General features: G+C 40.3%; 1 pseudogene; it reads left to right on the forward strand.

Annotated features, from left to right (window-relative positions):
* The first annotated feature begins 4,782 nt into the window (after positions 1-4,782).
* On the forward strand, positions 4,783-6,300 carry LOC133261279 (olfactory receptor 51I2-like; annotated as a pseudogene).
* Positions 6,301-7,546: the final 1,246 nt, after the last annotated feature.

The raw sequence follows: 7,546 nt of genomic DNA on the forward strand, positions 1-7,546 counted from the left end.
AAATGTTTGGTAATCATTATTCAAGCTGGTTTTAGAAAAGGCAGAGGAACCAGAGATCAAATTGTCAACATCCTCTGGATCATGGAAAAAGCAAGAGAGTTCCAGAAAAACATCTATTTCTGCTTTATTAACTATGCCAAAGCCTTTGACTGTGTGGATCACAATAAACTGTAGAAAATTCTGAAAGAGATGGGAATACCAGATGGGAATACCTGATCTGCCTCTTGAGAAATTTGTATGCAGGTCAGGAAGCAACAGTTAGAACTGAACATGGAACAGACTGGTTCCAAATAGGAAAAGGAGTACGTCAAGGCTGTATATTGTCACCCTGCTTATTTAACTTCTATGCAGAGTACATCATGAGAAATGCTGGGCTGGAAGAAACACAAGCTGGAATCAAGATTGCCGGGAGAAATATCAATAACCTCAGATATGCAGATGACACCATCCTTATGGCAGAAAGTGAAGAGGAACTAGAAAGACTCTTGATGAAGGTGAAAGTGGAGAGTGAAAAAGTTGGCTTAAAGCTCAACATTCTGAAAACGAAGATCACGGCATCCGGTCCCATCACTTCATGGGAAATAGATGGGGAAACAGTGGAAACAGTGTCAGACTTTATTTTGGGGGGCTCCAAAATCACTGCAGATGGAGACTTCGGCCATGAAATTAAAAGATGCTTACTCCTTGGAAGGAAAGTTATGACCAACCTAGATAGCATATTCAAAAGCAGAGACATTACTTTGCCAACAAAGGTTCGTCTAGTCAAGGCTATGGTTTTTCCTGTGGTCATGTATGGATGTGAGAGTTGGACTGTGAAGAAGGCTGAGCGCCAAAGAATTGATGCTTTTGCACTGTGGTGTTGGAAAAGACTCTTGAGAGTCCCTTGGACTGCAAGGAGATCCATCCAGTCCATTCTGAAGGAGATCAGCCCTGGGATTTCTTTGGAAGGAATGATGCTGAAGCTGAAACTCCAGTACTTTGGCCACCTCATGTGAAGAGTTGACTCATTGGAAAAGACTCTGATGCTGGGAGGAATTGGGGGCAGGAGGAGAAGGGGACGACAGAGGATGAGATGGCTGGATGGCGTCACTGACTCGAAGGACGTGAGTCTGGGGGAACTCTGGGAGTTGGTGATGGCCAGGGAGACCTGGCGTGCTGCGATTCATGGGGTCGCAAAGAGTCGGACACGACTGAGTGACTGAACTGAACTGAATCATTATTTATAAGGGTATCATCTTTTTATGTCTCTTTTTGATTTCTTGTGACTGGTTTATTGATTAATTATAAAAGATCTGTTTTTCTCCTTTCTAAAAAAATTGGAGGTACATTCCTTTGCCTGCTCTTTCTCCATTCTCATACACACATTTACACTGTCACACATGCATACACAAGCACAGACTTTACAGACAGACACTAATAATGACCTTTAGAGATACTAAATCCTAAAGAACTTTGGTGTTCTGTATACATTAAATTGTTTCTAAATGAGACCCTAAGATTAATGTATTAAAATCCAATACATTTCCAGTTTTTTTGTGAGGAAGACATTGATGCTTTGATGTTTTAAAAATTATCTAAATATAAAATACATAGCTTTTTATTTTTTATTCCTCCACAGTTCTAATTCTGTTTGTTTAGTCTGTCTACTGAAAAATCCAGTATTTAACCATAATAAAAGGTATCCTTCAGGTTTTCTCTATTGATTAAATGAGTTAATCTAAAGCAAACAAAAACTAGCAAGGCCCCCAAAACTCTACAGGTGCTCAGGAAATATCAGTATTTCTCTTCTCCTTTCCTCAGTTCTGGTAATTGAGATTGCACGGGCAATGGAGATAGACTCTGGGGACTAAATCTAGGTAATTATTTTCAAGTCCTGACTTTATAAATGATTTCACAGTGGATGGCAACAGGCCTCTTGCACCTTAAAGTCTTCGTTTCTTCATTATGACAGTTTGGGTGTGATACAAGATGATCCAAAAGCTCTCATAATTTTAAGATCTTTTAATAAGCATCTTGGGAATCAACCTGCCTTCACAGTGCTCAGAGCTCTTAGAGCTAATTGCCTATCCCATCTTCTCAAATTCTTTTCTAGCCAATGGAAAATTGGCAAGTCATTTAATAGTCCTTGTTTTATAATCATTTACCATGGTGATATGAAGTTTCATAGTCATCTGGATTTATAGACATTTGTGTTCCAAGTTTCCAAATGAGGAATTTGGAATTTGAGCAAACTAAATAAATTTATTAAGGATAGTCACTTAGACAGGGGAGTGGTTGTTTTTTACTCAAGTCTGGACAGACTGACAAACCGTCTGAGTTTGCAGCTGCAGAGAGGTTGTCCCCAGTGCAGGGTCCTCATTGCTAAACCCAGTACAGTTCCAGGCAGACCAGGATTGTCACTGTGGTTTCTGGCTATGATTACTGAAGCTCTTGGTGGTTATATTTATTGTTTCTTGAAATCTGCTTGGGTTGTGACACAATTGGTGGAAAGGTCGCTAACTTGGGAATCAGTGAGTCAAAGGGTCTGAGATTCAGTCTGTATTTGACGAACTGAATGGATTCTTTCATGAAGGACACCAGAGTTATAACTCAATTTTTTTTTTTTTTTAATGTCTGTAAGGGGGGGAAACACCAGTGCTCAGAGGAGCCATCATTCAAGATTTTTCATATTCCCTGCTGCTCCAGCCATCTCTTTAAGCCCTAAGACTTACCAGGCCCAGGGGACATTGAAGAGGCAGGTTCATTGCTCAGGGCAGGGAGGTTGGCTGGGAGGTCGTGTACGGAGGAGTCCTCAGAGTTCCTCCTTAGGAGACACTTCACCTGTCCTCTTCTCACTAGAGCTGCCCTGAGGAGGTAAGTTGGGACTTCAGCCCTTCCCTCACAGAGGTCTGTAGGAACCTCATTCATAGCTTCAAAATCCTGAAGTGATTATAATACACATATCTGAAGAAAAGGTTGTTTGCGATCTAATTTTAGAGATTTTCTCTGTACTCTACTTCTGCCCTACACCAATAATCCTCAATAATACCCCCTGATGCCTGAAATCCCAAAGCTTTTGTTTGGTGTGAGTGCTTCAGTGTTATTAACTCACACTCCGGTATTCTCACTGGGAAGTGGATACATGGCCAACACAAAAGGAGAGAGCCTTTGTTTGGGAACCTGGAAGAGCAAGGCAGTATGGAAAGAGGACCTGGGAACCTCGGCTCCAGACGTCCCTCTTCCTCCCCTCTTTCCTGGTTGCCATTTATTCAGTACATATCTTGCACAACAGTGCTGAATATCAATTTTATGTGTTTTACTCTATTTTTTCTATACTACAGCTGTAAAGATAAGGTGTAATTAAGTAAACTAAATCCATAGCTGGTGTGTGCTAAAGCTGAGATTAAAAGTTCACTGTTTTGGATGTTAGCAGAGTTATTTAACTTTTCTAAATTTATGTTACACCTCAAAACTGGGTCATAATACATTCTTCCTAAGATAGTTATTCTATTTAATCAATAGTTACTGGTTAGAATTAAGACTGGTAATCTGAATCCTTATCCAGGACTATGCCCAGCAACTTGGATAAACATTGAGACAACTATAGGATCTTATAATTCTTTGGGGAACAAAGATACTAATCAAATGACCAAACAGATACATAATAATTCACTGTAATTCAAAAGTGTGATAAAAGTCATGAAGAAAAGTATGTGTGAGGATACATAATAGGGCCATACAATGATATGTAGAGAAGTAATGAATGGTTAGAATAATAGGAAGGTAACAAGTTCTCGGGTAGTTTATATGCTGCCTCATGCCTAGGTAAGACTGTTTGAATTCTTACTCTAATCCTTATTTTAAGAGTGAAGGGAAGCCACTGAGAGGTTTTCCATAGAAGTGTAACATCATTTTGTTTATATTATCAACAGATAATTTGGCTTCTTTGTAAAAGATGGATTAGAGAGGATCATGACACTGAGCTGCGTGATCAGCAAGAAAGGGCCCATAGACACTCTGATTAAAAATGCTGAGGGATAGATCCGTGCAATAGACTGGATGCTGGACTAGCTGGAAGTGAGAGAGACAGGAGTGCCAGTGTTAAGTATATTTTGGAAAGGTAGTAATAGATTAATTAAACCTGGAAATGGGAGAGGGTGAAAAATTCTTCCTAGGTTTTTCTGGCTTTAGTGCATGGATAAATGCAGATGGACTTTTATATGAGGAAAATATTGCAAAGGACCAAGTATGGTGATTAACAGAAGTTCAAATTGGCATATATTTATGTTGTGCTGATGAGCCATTACAGTTGATACTCCAGTAGGGAGTTGGATGCTTGACTCTATAGCTAGAAGAGACATCTGAGCTAGAGACATGAATTTGGGATAACTGACATACAGAGAAGAGGTAAGAAAGACATTATGAGTAGAAAATAATTTTGAACATAGTGTGAAAGAGCAGATAAGTCAGTGATTACTGGCAGAATATGTGGGGGCAATAAAGCAATTTTTGTTGTTGTTATTTATTTTCTTTGACTGTATATCCTGAAACTGATCCTCAATAAGAAAAAAGTTGGTTTTGGATGGGAAATAATCTAAACCTCTGATTCTCAAACTTTACTTTGCATTGGAATTTCCTGGGTAGTTTTTTTTTTTTTTTTAATGTATTGATTATTGAATCCAACTGCTAGAGATTTGGATTGAATTGGTATTATTGGGGTCCAGACAAAGGAATTTTTTTAAAAGCTCCTTGGGTGAATCTAGCATATGCACAGTTTGAGAATCCTGAATCTAAACAGAGGAAAACACATAAATGTGCAAGATAGAAAAATCCAGAGCAATCAGGAATGGATGAGCATGAGGCTCTGGATCCTTGGTGAATAAGAGAGGAGCTCAAGCGACAAAGATAGGATGGAGAGCTGGAGTGAGATCCTCCAGTGTAGGCAGGAGAAAAGACACAGCTCAGAGTACAGATGAAAATGTTATCCCTGCATACACGGAGATTCATTAGTAAGTGGAGAGCACTAAGATAAGGCCCTGGGGAGGGTATACTGTACTTCACTTCTTGAAGAAGGTAGTGGCTAGAACTTGGAGAGAAAGGGCTAAATCATTTTCTGCTACTGGAGAAAGATTTTAATATTTCTGCAAAGAATACAGAAACAGGAAGAATATGATATAGTGTTCAAAATAGACTCAAAGGATTTTTGTGGGGAAGGAATTGGAGCCCATGACCCAACTATAGAAATGATCAGATGGCAGAAGGCCTGAGATGTGAGCAATGATACCTAGCTTGCTTCCTTCTAATTTTTCATGATCTTTGGTGTTCAATCTAAGTAGCCTTGTCCCTTCCATCCTGGACAGTGACCATTCTTTCCATTGTCTGACCTCACTTTTCTCTGATTGTGTTTCTCCAAAAGATACTCAGGGACTCCATGGGAAGTTTTGAAACTAACATCTCGAGCGTGACCAGCTTCACCTTAACAGGCTTCCCAGAGATGGAGGGACTGGAGCACTGGTTAGCAGCCCTCCTCTTGCTGCTGTATGCTGTCTCCATTCTGGGCAACAGCCTCATTCTCTTCATCATAAAGGAGGAGCAGAGCTTGCACCAGCCAATGTACTACTTCCTATCTCTGCTGTCTGTCAATGACCTGGGTGTGTCTTTTTCTACCTTGCCCACTATACTGGCTACCTTGTGCTTTCACGCACCAGAGACTGCTTTTGATGCCTGCCTGATTCAGATGTTCTTCATTCACTTTTTCTCCTGGACAGAGTCTGGAATCTTGCTGGCCATGAGTTTTGACCGCTATGTGGCCATCTGTAACCCCTTGCATTATTCTACAGTGCTCACTGATACCCGTGTGGCTCACACCGGCATATCCATCATCATCCGCAGCTTCTGCATGGTCTTCCCACTGCCTTTCCTTCTGAAGAGATTGCCTTTCTGTAAAGAAAACATACTGACCCACTCCTACTGCTTGCACCCAGACCTGATCCGCCTGCCCTGTGGAGATACCACCATCAACAGCATGTATGGCTTGTTCATTGTTGTCTCTGCCTTTGGTGTAGACTCAGTGCTCATCCTCCTTTCCTATGTGCTCATATTACACTCTGTGCTGGCCATCGCCTCCCAGGAAGAGAGACTTAAGACACTCAACACATGTGTGTCACACATGTGTGCTGTGCTCATTTTCTACGTGCCCATGGTTAGTGTGTCCATGGCGCATCGATTTGGGAAGCATGCCCCTGAGTATGTGCACAAGTTCATGTCCCTAGTATATCTCTTTGTGCCTCCAATGCTCAATCCAATTATCTATTCCATTAAGACTAAGGAGATTCGTAAGAGGCTACATAAGATACTGAAATCTAAGCACTGATCAGAGATAGACCTTCTAAAAACCCAGATACCCTAAGAGTTTGTTGTTATTGCTGATGCTTGGGTTTTCAGGCTAGTCAGTTGAACTGTGTCATTTCTTTCTATACATGGGCCTCTGGTTGGGTACCTGTTACTAGCTATAGAGTATAGCCTGGCTATAATTCATAACTTAAAATATCAAGATACTTTGTAATTAACCAAATTACAGGTTGCCAAAATGACTTCTCTCACAGTAAGGAAGAGGGTCTTAAACTAGACACTTCTATTTATCCAAGTATGCTAATATCAACTAATTTTTAAAGTAAATCTCAAAAACACAAAGCCTAATGCATTCATATGAAACATTATAACTGGGGATTATGTTACTTAAGATCATAAGTATCATCCAATGCTTTTTATAGCAATAATGGTTTTGAGCATCTTTTAGCTTTAAAAATTAAAGATACACAATAACTGTGACCAATTTTACACTTCTGAAATAAGTAAGAGTATTCATGAGACTGATAAAATGGAACATATATGATTGTCACAGTGACACTGCAATATAAACCATGTAAGACCAGAAATTCCAAAATTTAAAAGCAGGAGAAAAGTTTTGTGGGAAAAAAAAAATCATATGTTGCCATCTGTTGGGCATTGCTGATGGAAGGATCAACTCTCTTCTAGGGAGCTAGTTAGAACTCTGAATGGAAGGGAAATAGATATTAGTGATTGATGGTAGGGTGAATCTACTTCAAGACCATAAATAGTTGCTCTCACCATCTGCTGCAATATGGATTTTCATGGCCTATACTCATCACCCAAGCTCAGAGACATCTGTACATGCTAGAGCAACAGGGGGATTTCCTGGTGGCTCAGAGATAAAGAATCTACATGCCAAGGACTGCCAATGCAGGAGATGCAAATTTGTTCCCTGGGTCAGGAAGTTCCCCTGGAGAAGGAAATGGCAAATTACTCCTGTATTCTTGCCTAGGAAATCCCATGGACAGAGGAGCCTGGTGGGCTACAGTCCATGGGATTGCAGAGTTGGACATGACTTAGCAACTAAACAACAACAAGAGCAGAGGAGAGGTAGCCAAAGAATATTAGGAAATTCAGAGCATAATTCCTGGAGAGTAACAATCACGAAGGTAGAGAATTCTGTGCAAATTTATGCAAAGCACGTACAAAGTCACAGCAGCTTGCAGACTCTCGG

The sequence above is a fragment of the Bos javanicus genome, chromosome 15 (assembly GCF_032452875.1).
Source record: "Bos javanicus breed banteng chromosome 15, ARS-OSU_banteng_1.0, whole genome shotgun sequence".
NCBI lineage: Eukaryota > Metazoa > Chordata > Mammalia > Artiodactyla > Bovidae > Bos > Bos javanicus.